Source organism: Pleurodeles waltl, chromosome 1_2, assembly GCF_031143425.1.
Source record: "Pleurodeles waltl isolate 20211129_DDA chromosome 1_2, aPleWal1.hap1.20221129, whole genome shotgun sequence".
NCBI classification, from domain to species: domain Eukaryota; kingdom Metazoa; phylum Chordata; class Amphibia; order Caudata; family Salamandridae; genus Pleurodeles; species Pleurodeles waltl.
Window position 1 is genome coordinate 210,145,884 of NC_090437.1, and position 13,527 is coordinate 210,159,410.

Below are 13,527 nucleotides of genomic sequence, written 5' to 3' on the forward strand. Positions count from 1 at the left end.
ATTTGCAGTGGTGTTGCTTTCACGGCTGGACAGGCCGTAAATTATGTGCAAAACAAAGTTGGCCTCCAGACAGAAAGCACACTCTCAACAGGTTGCAGTTTATTTTGGAAAGCAGCAAAGCCAGTAACATTCAAATAATTCTTTACATATTATCCAGGCCTTATGCGTTTCAGACTGTTTTGCTTTCACTAATGATGGAGCTGAAAACAATCTCTGGAATGCACTTCTTAGTTTAAAGAAGATATTTACCATTACTTCACCACGAGGTTCCTGAGAGAGGAGATTAGTAGGCTGGAAGTACACATTTAAAAATAGTCACAGCAATGAAAGGAAAATATATCAAAGTGATTCTCAATTGCAATGTACACAGCAAATATATGTGATTATATTATAGCATAACTTCAAAGCAAAGAATAAAAGTCAAAATTCATCACCGTAGGGCCTATCACTGCTCGTCATCTTTCTCATGCCTGCAAGTTGATGACTCCTGTTCAACTGCGAGAAAGAGATTTTCCACCCGTACAGGACAGGTCATGTAGCTGACATCCGCTCCTGACTGATGTCTCGGAAAATTCCTCCCCGCTGCTGCTCAGGGACACCTTTTATAATAAAAAAGCCTGCTAACAGGCCCTTCCATCTAATAGTCAAAACATGCTGGATACTGAAGGTCAGAGCTGGAAGAAAACAAGCGTCGAAGGTTGGCCAAGTCTTCAAGGCTCGTTTTTCCCAAGGCTGACTAGAAAAAAAACACAATATATGCGCTTCCTTATCAAGATTAGTGTTCGGTGAGAGAATCTACGAAAAACACAGCTTGGTTTACCATGTGGAACAACACAGCTCATCTGCAATGTCTCAACTGCAATGTCTAATGCCACGATAAAGCCAATAGGCCGCTAAACTGAATACAAATGGGGTCATTACAACATTGGCGGTAAAAGCCGCTTACTGCCATGCAGAAGACCGCCAACACACCGCCGTGGCTGCGGAAATCCGCCACAGCTATTATGACCCACATCCCGATATCCAACAAAATTCAGACACCCACAGAAGTAAGCCACACCAAAGGTCAGTGATAAACTGGCGAAAACAAAACCTCCACCGTCACGCCAACAGAAAAACGCCCATGCTATCACGATCCACAAATCCACGCGGCGGTCTTTCAACTGCGGTATTCCATTGGCGGTACACACCGCCGCGCTCAAAATACACACACATCGTAAAAACACCACTACATTGGACAATTCGAAAGACACACACCTGATACACATAAACACACCACTCCCACACACTCAATACTATATAAAACACACACCCACATCACCCACAAACCCCTACGACAAAAAAATCTGAAAGAAGGCCAGAGAGAGACACCACCATCCACAAACTAGCAGCCACAGGCACTCAACACCATCACCCACACTACTTCCACGCACAAAACACCACGCACCACTACATATCACCACACTTATCACAACATACACCACCCCACACATCACCTACACCACCCCATGGCACGGCAAAGACACCCCAGGTTCTCGGAGGAGGAGCTCAGGGTCATGGTGGAGGAAATCATACGGGTAGAGCCACAGCTATTTGGCTCACAGGTGCAGCACACCTCCATTGCTAGGAAGATGGAGCTATGGAGAAGAATAGTCGACAGGGTCAACGCAGTGGGACAGCACCCAAGAAATAGGGATGACATCAGGAAGAGGTGGAACGACCTACGGGGGAAGGTGCGTTCCGTGGTCTCCAGACACAACATTGCGGTACAGCGGACTGGCGGCAGACCCCCACCTCCTTCCCCACAACTAACAACATGGGAGGAGCAGGTCTTCACAATAATGCATCCTGAGGGCCTCGCAGGAGTCGGTGGAGGAATGGACTCTGGTAAGTCAAATCTTAACTATCATATCCCCCACCCTACCTGCATGCTATCACAGACCCCCACCCTCGCCCCCACCCCTATCACTCCAACTCCTCACAAATGTACCAATATCACAAACCACCCATCCCAACACCAAGCCCTGCACGCAAAAACAAAGCATGGACACCCATCACTAAAGCATGCCCACTGCACATACCCATAACACCCCCCTCAACCATCATCACACAAGCCCACACACAGGGATGCCAGCACTGGGGTACACGGTCACCCACCCATTACACACCATGAAACACACAGATGCAATAATCATGCCTTCCCACCCCTGCAGGACCACTACCCAAAGTCACCAGACAGGAGGGTCCAGACATCTCCACCCCACCCACAGAAGAGGCCCACAGTGATGACAGCAGCTCTGTCCAACTGGACCTAGTTGACCAGCCCGGACCATCGTGGGCCTCGGGACAGTCGGTTCCCCCCACACAGACACAGCCCACCACAGACCTTCCACCCTCTGGTAACACCAGCACAGCACCCACCCAGCGGGCCCATACCTCCGTCCCCAAGGACACGTCAATCAGCTGTGTGTCCACCACTACAGGGAACCCAGGATAACCCACCACCCCAACAACAACAGGGACCTGGGGGTAGTGGTAGTGGGCACACAGACCAGGGGACAGAGGCACAGGAACACAGTGGAACTGGGAGGGCTGCCGTGCAACAGGGGGCGGACAGGCCTAGGGAACCCACTCTCCACAAGGCCCTCTCTTCCATCATGGGAGCATACCACCACTCCCAGGAGACGATGGCGACAGTCCTGGCCAAGTTTCAGGAGACCCAGCGCCTGCAGGAGGAACAGTATATGGGCTTCAGGGAGGAACTCAGAACCATCAGCACCGCCCTGGGCACCATCGTAGGGGTGCTGAAGGAGATACTGAACACCAGGAGGGACACTGTGGCACTCCAAGGGGCCCCTGACACTAGCCAGGACGATGAACTGCCCACCACATCCGCCGGCGCTAGTGGACAGGAGGCACCGCCACAGGACCACCACACCAGCACCCCACCCCCTGCAGACCGAGAACCACCCCACAAGCGGTCCCTGAAAACCAGGAACAAAACAGAGCACGATGGCAAGACCCCCGCCAAGAAATAAGACCACCCTGATTGTCATCCTACTGTCCCACTTTGTAACCCTGTCCATATTGGAACTGCCCCAGCTCCACTTCCTATGCCCATATGGGCAATGCACCTGTGAGACTCATAGACTGGACTCTGCCATGGACAGTCCTCCACCATTACCCCTCACCATTTTACAACCCCCCTCCAATATTTAGCACTTAAATAAACACCCTTGAAGCACAAAACAACTTAGAGTCAGTCTGTGATTTAGAAAATGTATTATAGCAATTACAGTGACAAAATGCGTTCTCAAATGTAATGTCAACATACCTATGTCACACATCTCAAGTCCATGAGGAATCTAAGCAGATAACACACGTTGGAAACCACACCTGTGAAACCGTAATGGAAATGTACAACTCAGTTACCTTTTACTGGTTGAAATCGACAGACAGGATAGAGGCAGAAGTGTGAAAGTACCTGTAGTAGGCAGGAATGTATTCTCTCCTGTGTGTCACTGGAAATATTGCTGGATAACTGAGTCCCTGTTGTCAATGTCTTCTTCCTCTGCTTCCTCCTCATCACTGTCCACAGGCTCCACAGCTGCCACAACACCGTCATTTGGACCATCCTCCTGCAGAAAAGGCACCTGGCGTCGCAAAGCCAAATTGTGAAGCATACAGTAGGCCACGATGATCTGGCATACCTTTCTTGGTGAGTAGAATAGGGAACCCCCTGTCATATGGAGGCACCTGAACCTGGCCTTCAGGAGGACAAAGGTGCGTTCAATCACCCTTCTAGTCCACCCATGGGCCTCATTGTAGCGTTCCTCTGCCCTGGTCCTGGGATTCCTCACTGGGGTCAGTAGCCATGACAGGTTGGGGTAACCAGAGTCCCCTAATAGCCACACCCGGTGCCTCTGGAGTTGACCCATCACATAAGGGATGCTGCTATTCCGCAGGATGTAGGCGTCATGCACTGAGCCAGGGAACATAGCATTTAACTGGGAGATGTACTGGTCTGCCAAACATACCATCTGTACATTCATGGAATGATAACTCTTCCGGTTCCTGTACACCTGTTCACCCCTTTGGAGGGGGACCAGAGCTACATGGGTCCCATCAATGGCACCTATGATGTTAGGGATATGTCCAAGGGCATAGAAGTCACCTTTCACTGTAGGCAAATCCTCCACCTGAGGGAAAACGATGTAGCTCCGCATGTGTTTCAGCAGGGCAGACAACACTCTCGACAACACGTTTGAAAACATAGGCTGGGACATCCCTGATGCCATGGCCACTGTTGTTTGAAATGACCCACTTGAAAGGAAATGGAGCACTGATAACACCTGCACTTGAGGGGGGATTCCTGTGGGATGGCGGATTGCTGACATCAGGTCAGGCTCCAACTGGGTACACAGTTTCTGGATTGTGGCACGGTCAAACCTGTAAGTGATGATTAAATGTCGCTCCTCCATTGTCAACAGGTCCACCAGCGGTCGGTACACCGGAGGATTCCGCCATCTCCTCACATGTCCCAGCGGACGGTGCCTAGTATGGACAACAGCGACCACAGAGTCAAACAACTCAGAGGTATGTACCCACAGTCTACACAGAACACAAAACATAATCCAAAAAGTAGCCTGTATGTGTGTTGAGTATGTGTGACGCAGTTGAAAATAAAGCCATGTGGGCCCCTGAAATGGCGGCTGCCTGACCTCTAAACTGGGACAATGGGATGTGAGGTAACTGCGCTGGCGTTGTACACCGTTGCGGTAGGTGGTCGAAGACCGCGGCGCAATGCTGCATTGGTTAACATTGGACCCTGTGGGTCCCAGGAGCCAATGACGAAGTGTGCCGGCAGTGATCGTACGCACCGCCGCGGATGTGACTGCCATTTTCTATCTCTTCAATCACTCGATACCTGATCTTCGACAAGAGAGGACCTACACTGCAAGTGCTGCTGTGACCTCGGTCTGGAAGAGATAATGGCTCGTGCGTCTGTGGAAAGGGCCCCTGCCTTCACTGCACAGGAGTTGGAGAAGCTCGTGGACGGGGTCCTCCCCCAGTACACGCTACTCTACGGTCCTCCAGACCAACAGGTAAGTACACAGGGAGCACGTTGTATGGGCTATGCCTGAGTGGAGAGGGCTGGTTGTAAGAAGGAAGGGGCCACGGTTCTGCGTGCATGATGGACTGTGAATGCATGTGCCACATGGGAAGGGTAGGGATGTGGGCCAATCACTTTGACGGTGCAGTTGCTAATGACTTCTCTTCTTCCCCTGTACATTTCATTTAGGTCAGCGCCCACCAGAAGAAGGATATTTGGTGTGCCATCGCCAAGGACGTCCGGACCCTGGGGGTCCACCACAGACGGAGCACCCACTGCCGGAAAAGATGGGAGGACATTCGCCGCTGGAGCAAGAAGACGGCGGAGGCTCAGCTGGGGATGGCCTCCCAACGTGGGAGGGGTGCCCGTCGCACCATGACCCCCCTGAGGTTCCGGATCCTGGCGGTGGCCTACCCTGAGTTGTATGGGCGCTTGAGGGCATCACAGCAGACACAAGGGGGTGAGTACAACATCATTCTGCGGACTTTGCGCGCAGTGAAGGTGTCTGGGTGGGGGAGGAGGGCTGTGTGTTCCCCTAGGCCAGGGCGAGTTCCGTAAGCTAGGCCCCTCCGTAATGCAGGCCATGTGGCCCTCCACCCCACCTCTGTAGAGTGCCAAGTACAGGTATACATCCCCCTGTGTCATCTATGTGTGCAGATGTCGACCATAGCCATGTAGGCCATATCCCAGGAACTGCATCTGTAGAGCCCAACAGCGCGGCGTAGTGCAGGAGGCTGCTGTGTCTGTATTGTCCGGCAACGGTAGTGGTAAGCCATGCACTCAACCTGTCTTTCTTCTGTCGTCCCCCCCCCTTTTTGTGGTCTCCCTGTTCTTGTGTGCATCAGCATCAACAGGCGGAGGTACAGTGGCACCGGAGCATGAGGGGGCTGCATCCCACATGGCCATGGAGGGCCACACCACGGACTCAGAATACACCAGTGGGACGGAGGGCGAGGGGAGCTTCAAAGCGGTCACAGGATCTATAACCAGCGACATGGACTCGTCCTTCGATGGGAGCTCCCTGGTGGTGGCGGCAAAATCTGTGCCCCTCACTTCTACAGGTACAGCCGCCATCCCCCCTACCAGCAGTGCCCTCCCAGCAGCCCCTCAGCCTTCGCCCCGTACCCGCTCACCCTGGAGGGTGGGCATCAACTTCGCCCCCAGGCACCTCAGCCCCTGCCCCTGTCACCTCTGCTGCCCTCAGTGAGGAGGCCATTGACCTCCTCAGGTCACACACTGTTGGGCAGTCTACCATTTTGAATGCCATCCAGGGTGTAGAAAGGGAATTACAACACACAAATGCATTCCTGGAGGGCATTCATTCCGGTCAGGCTGCCCTTCATTGAACCCTGCAAACTCTGGCCTCAGCACTGATGGCAGCCATTGTCCCTGTGTCTAGCCTCCTCCCTCCACCCAGACCCAATCTCCTGTACCCCAGCCTATCCCAAGCACACCATCAGACCAGCATGCACACACCTCACCACACAAGTGAAGCTCAGGCAAACATAAGCACCACACATCCCATAGTTACTCACACAAGCATCACACGCAATCAGACACACCAACATCCACTGCCTCCACTGTGTCCCCCTCCTCGTCATCTCCCTCCTCCCTCCCAGTCTCGTCTACACTCTCACCTGCATGCACTACCACTACAGCCACTAGGTCCCGCACCAGCACAACCACCAGCACACCCCGCTCACATACACTCACCACCCCCACTTCCATTTACACGTCCCCTGTGTCCTCTCCCAGTGTGTCTGTGACACCCCCTCCCAAAGTACACAAACGCAGGCACACACCCACCCAACATACATCCACCTCACAACAGCCTCCAGCGCATGCACCTGCACCCAAAGCCACAAAAGTTACACCTCCTACAACCACCTCCTCTTCCTCCACTCCCAGACCCCCTCCAGCTACCCGTCCCAGTGTTCCTAAGAAACTTTTCCTGACCAAGCTTGACCTCTTTCCCACTCCCCCTCCAATTCATAGGTTCCGTACTAGCACCTCAGCCAAAAAATCTCCAGGAGCTGTGGTGCCTGTTGTTCTGTTGTTAGAGGTATGTGGAGTGCACCCGGCACCAGGGCAGCCAGTGTGACACAGAGCCACAGCACAGCCAGTCCCCCCCTGTGAAGCACCAGAAGTTGGACAGTGCCCGGCGGGAGTGGGGGAAGACTCCAGCCAGCAAAGCCGCTCACAAGGGTCCAGGGGGGAGTGTCCACTCAGCTGTGACTCCTCCCAAGGTGGGGAAGGGGCAGAAGAAATCGCCAAAGTCTGGGAGGAGCAGCACGGTGGAGAAGACCACCATCATCCCCACTGCCCAGGAGGCCACCGCCAGCCCAATCGTCACTGGCCAGGAGGCCACCGCCAGAGTCAGTGCCCATGAGGGCAGCCCGATCATCACTGGCCAGGAGGCCACCGCCAGAGTCAGTGCCCAGGAGGGCAGCCCGAGGAGGGCAGCTCGATCGTCAGTGGCCAGGAGGCCACCGCCAGAGTCAGTGCCCAGGAGGGCAGCCCAATCGTCACTGGCCAGGAGGCCGCCGCCAGCCACAGCCCAGCTGCCCAGGAGGGCCCCGGCAGCCACAGCCCAGCTGCCCAATGAAGGACCGCCAGCCCCACCCCAGCTGGGCAATGAAGGACCGCCATGGCAAGCACCGCTGAACAGGGCAAGCACCGCTGAACAGGGCAAAGACCGCCATGGCAAGCACCGCTGAACAGGGCAAGCACCGCTGAACAGGGCCAGCACCGCTGAACAGGGCAAAGACCGCCATGGCAAGCACCGCTGAACAGGGCAAGCACCGCTGAACAGGGCAAGGACTGCTGAACAGGGCAAAGACCGCCATGGCAAGCACCGCTGAACAGGGCAAGGACCGCTGAACAGGGCAAAGACCGCCATGGCAGGCACCGCTGAACAGGGCAAGCACCGCTAAACAGGGCAAGGACCGCCAACTCAAGCACCGCTAGCCCATGAGCGGCAGGGGCAGGGACGCAACTGGGACCGTTACGGGGAGAGTGATGCACTCTGGGCACCAGTCCCCCTCCAGAACCAGTGGAGAAAGGCATCCACTACCTCTGTCCTTGGCAGGATGAAGCACTCTGGGCACCAGTCCCCCTCCAGAACCAGTGGAGAAAGGCATCCACTACCTCTGTCCTTGGCAGGATGAAGCACTCTGGGCACCAGTCCCCCTCCAGAACCAGTGGAGACATGCATCCACTACCTCTGTCCTGCACAGGTTGAAGCACTCTGGGCACCAGTCCCCCTCCAGAACCAGTGGAGACATACATCCACTACCTCTGTCCTTGGCATGATGCAGCACTCTGGGCACCAGTCCCCCTCCAGAACAAGTGGAGACATGCATCCACTACCTCTGTCCTGCACAGGATGAAGTACTCTGGGCACCAGTCCCCTTCCAGAACCAGTGGAGAAAGGCATCCACTACCTCTGTCCTTGGCAGGATGAAGCACTCTGGGCACCAGTCCCCCTCCAGAACCAGTGGAGACATGCATCCACTACCTCTGTCCTGCACATGATGAAGCACTCTGGGCACTGGTCCCCCTCCAGAACCAGTGGGGAAAGGCATCCACTACCTCTATCCTTGGCAGGATGAAGCACTCTGGGCACCAGTCCCCCTCCAGAACCAGTGGAGACATGCATCCACTACTTCTGTCCTGCACAGGATGAAGCACTCTGGGCACAAGTCCCCCTCCAGAACCAGTGGAGAAAGGCATCCACTACCTCTGTCCTTGGCAGGATGAAGCACTCTGGGCACCAGTCCCCCTCCAGAACCAGTGGAGACATGCATCCACTACCTCTGTCCTGCACAGGATGAATCACTCTGGGCACCAGTCCCCCTCCAGAACCCGTGGAGAAAGGCATCCACTACCTCTGTCCTTGACAGGATGAAGCACTCTGGGCACCAGTCCCCCTCCAGAACCAGTGGAGACATGCATCCACTACCTCTGTCCTTGGCAGGATGAAGCACTCTGGGCCCGAGTCCCCCTCCAGAACCAGTGGAGAAAGGCATCCACTACCTCTGTCCTTGACAGGATGAAGCACTCTGGGCACCAGTCCCCCTCCAGAACCAGTGGAGACGTGCATCCACTACCTCTGTCCTTGGCAGGATGAAGCACTCTGGGCATCAGTCCCCCTCCAGAACCAGTGGAGACATACATCCACTACCTCTGTCCTGCAGAGGATGAAGCACTCTGGGCACCAGTCCCCCTCCAGAACAAGTGGAGAAAGGCATCCACTTGAGAGACTGTGGCTTTGCACTCCCCAGGATTGAACAGTGGGCAACCTACCCACTGTATAGACTTGAGAGACTGTGGCTTTCCACTCCCCAGGATTGAACAGTGGGCAAACCACAGACTGTAGAGACTTGAGAGACTGTGGCTTTGCACTCCCCAGGATTGAACAGTGGGCAAACCACCCACTGTAGAGACTTGAGAGACTGTGGCTTTGCACCCCCTAGGATTGAACAGTGGGCAACCCCCCACTGTATAGACTTGAGAGACTGTGGCTTTGCACTCCCCAGGATTGAACAGTGGGCAAACCACCCACTGTAGAGACTTGAGTGACTGTGGCTTTGCACTCCCCAGGATTGAACAGTGGGCAAACCACCCACTGTAGAGACATGAGAGACTGTGGCTTTGCACTTCCCAGGATACATCAATGGGCATGGAGCACCCTCGTTGATCTGGTGTGGTGCACTCATCCGGCTGAGGTGCCCCCCCCGTCCCTTTCCCCTGAGGTGCCTGTTGTATTTGTATCTTATGCCCCAGCAGTGTTCTCTCCGTTTTGATCAGGTACCTTGTGTGGGCCTCGCCCATGCATTTGTGGTCCACGGACAATGACTTGTGCATTACCTGCACTACTAATCGTGGGCATATTTTGTTTAATGTGTATATATATATTTATATGTATATATTTGGTCACTGTATTTTGATATATTACAATGGTTCCACTCATTTTCTTTTGTCTTTGTATTCTTCCGGAGGGGGTTGGGGATTGTTACTGTAATGTTTGGATATGCATTGGTGTGTGTGTTGTAGTGGGTGAGGGTCGGTGGGGGTGGGGGTGTTGCGTGTGTGTGTCCCTGTCATTTGCCTCTCCCTCCCCTATGTCGTAGGTGCAGTACTCACCGTTGTCTTCGCCACCGGCGTTGATGATCGTCGTACAGGAGCAGGAAGACTAGTGCAGGAAAGATATGGAGTTCAGGCTCCATGGTGTCGTCGTTCCTCGTGGAGTGTGTAGAGGCGAGCGTTTTCCCTTTGAAATGGCTGTTTCCGCCGTGTTTTTATCCGCGGTGAATCCGCCCCGGAAAAGGTGGCGGATTGGTAGGTTGTGATACTGTGGGCGGTACATTGTCTTCCGCCTGTCTGTTGACGGTGACCGCCGCACTGTTTGTTTGTACCGCCGTGGCGGTCAGAGTGTTAAAGTGGCTGTCTTTGTTGGCAGTTTCCGCTACGGTCATAATTCAAATTTTTTTACCGCCGGCCTGTTGGCGGTCTTACCGCCGCTTTAACACCGTCCGCCAGGGTTGTAATGACCCCCAAAATGTCTAATGCCACGTTAAAGCCAATAGCCAACTAAACTGAATACAAAATGTAATGTGATACTGGTGAACATTGAACAACTAATATGCACAGTGGTGAAACACAAAGTCAGTGGTCAAACATACTTAATATCATTACACAGACCTTGGTCTCAGGATAATCTACAGCCTGTCCAGCCGTGAAAGTAGCACCACTGCAGATAGAAATCAGGTCTGTGTGACTTTACCATAACGTCATATAAAGAGCAACAGGAGGAACTACTTTCAGCAAAACTCAGTAACTGTGCTTTGAATTCACCTACTAAGATTTTTAAATGTGCTTTTATGTGTGTGTGCCTGCAGCAACCTACTAAGGCAGAAATGTTCATCTACTAAAGATGTAATATAAATGTGCAGGACCACCACTACCAAGATGCATTGTGTAACTCACCAGACTATTTAATGAAGTAATCAGGTGCCTGCAATCATTTGCTCAACCCAAGCATTTGACCTGTGACCAAGGATGAGATGTCTGAAATGCGTAAGGCCTAGATAATGTGTAAAGAATTATTTGAATGTTACTGGCTTTGCTGCTTTCCAAAACAAACTGCAACCTGTTGAGAGTGCGTGTGTGTGTGTGTGTGTGTGTGTGTGTGTGTGTGTGTGTGTGTGTTCGCCCTAAACAGTCCAGTGAGCAACAGACAAAGAAAGTGGTAAGTAGGAACTCAGACTTTCTGTATATTCTTGCAATTTGAAAAGTGCTTTTCCTCTACTCATGTTTATTTAAATTTACCTTTTTGTTTTGTGAAAAATTTGTACTTTAAAACTGGTGTTATTTTCTACCCGTGTCTGTTCAAACTTACATCTTAGTTTTCTGCAAGCCTGATACTTTCAAAATACTGTTTTTGTTCTACCTATGTCTGCTTAAATTGACCACATGCTTTTATGCAAACTTGGTACTTTTAAACTGCTGTTTTGCTCTACCATTAACAGTATAAATTTCCCTTCTAGCTTTTGCCCTATACTGTACAATGCCTCACCACACCCCTTACAAGGTTTAAAAGAGGCAAAAAACACCCCAGTGACTAAACAGAGTATGTTTCGGAGACTGCTAAATCTACTTTAAGGTTTAAGCTGTCTTTGGAAAGTGTATGTAGAAGTATGTTTTGGCTTGAAAAAGTAATTAGCTTAAGCGTGCTATAAGGAGTATTTTAGTGGCTTCAGAATTGGGCCTTACCTGAAGAGCGTAGAATCAGGAAGCTGGAAAGTGTGAATTGAGCCTGTCTGTATTCTGAATTGAAGAGTACTTTCCTGCCCCCTGACCCAGAAGCCTGTGCTTAAGGCCTCTTGACCTTTATATACGATTTTACTGGTCGTTGCATCTGGTGATCTGATTGGCTGCTAGGGCTAGGGTTTTTATTGGACTGATGGTTTAGGGTTTGAGTTCTGATTGACTGCTAAGGCTTCTATTGGACTTAGAGCTTAGGGTTTAAGTTCTGACTGGCTGTTGGGGCTAGGATTCTGATTGGACGTAGGGCTTAGGGTTAGGGTTTGGATTGGTTAATCGGGCTAGGGCTGTGATTGGTTAATAGGTCTCCCATTGGATCTAGGGTTTAGGGCTACCTTTCTGAATGGTAAGGGTGCTATTGGTCAGTAGGCCTATTTAACCTTTGCCTGGTTATCGAGGCTAAGGATGGAGAGGGCAAGGGCAATTGCCTATTTGGGACAGGTCAGGCCTAGTGCCAGAGATTCTACCAAATTATTCCTTAACCAGCAACCACTTTAATCTATCCACATCCACAAACATCCATACACAATATCAGCAAAGGCATTCTACTCAGGCACCACAAAAAATCCTCATACCACTTTTAGTGTCTCGACAGCCACTACAAAAACCCGCAAACCATACCTATACGCCCTTCTACCCCAAATACTACACTATGGCACCTTGATCATCACACAAAACACAACTTTGTCCTATACCACTAACAAATCCACACATTATCAACACAATACAAAGCCACATTATTCATAACTTTAATGCATCCAGATACACACTCTCTATTCATACAAAACACCAGATCTATTCTCTACTTTCTCCCAACAGAATTATTTTTTATCATATCAAAACCTACACCCAGTCTTCCATTACATTATCCACTAAAACCCTACTCTGCTTTTTACCAAAACCACACAACCAAAAAATCCTTACTCTCCACTCCAGCATACATATTACCTCTTCTGGTGCTCAAATCTAACACAATCACTCATAACTCTTGCCCATCCTTTCTTATACACCACATTTGCTTGTCTCTACAACACATCACCACTCCCTGTACAATTCAAATACCACCCACCAGCAGTACTTACTTCTCGAAAACCACAACATCAATATCTCCTCCCACCACACCACAAAACGCACAGACCAGCAGATCAAAATCACACAAACTTACATAATACTTTCCGTCACAAATGAAAAACAGACAACCACTCCCTCTCTTATGACTGCACAAAAAACACTCATTCTAATCCATCTTTACTCCCACATGTTCAATCTTTACCAACTCCAAAAACAACAAGTACACTAACACAACTGTTGTTTACTCGCCTTTCATTCATTGCACAATGTAGAGCCTTAGAGTATAACCCACATGCTCCACCACCACCCTAACCCGTACTCTTTCCACACTACACAGATGCAAGCAAAATAAACAAAATGTCACTCTTCATAATTTCTCATCCCCATGCCAAATACACAACAGGGCTACTCTACAAAAAGAACACAACTCACCATCTCACTCTCAACCACCATCTCCACTACCGAAACACGGCGTCTCAACAAAATGCCTTTTAAGCCTGCTTGACGAGGAACACAAT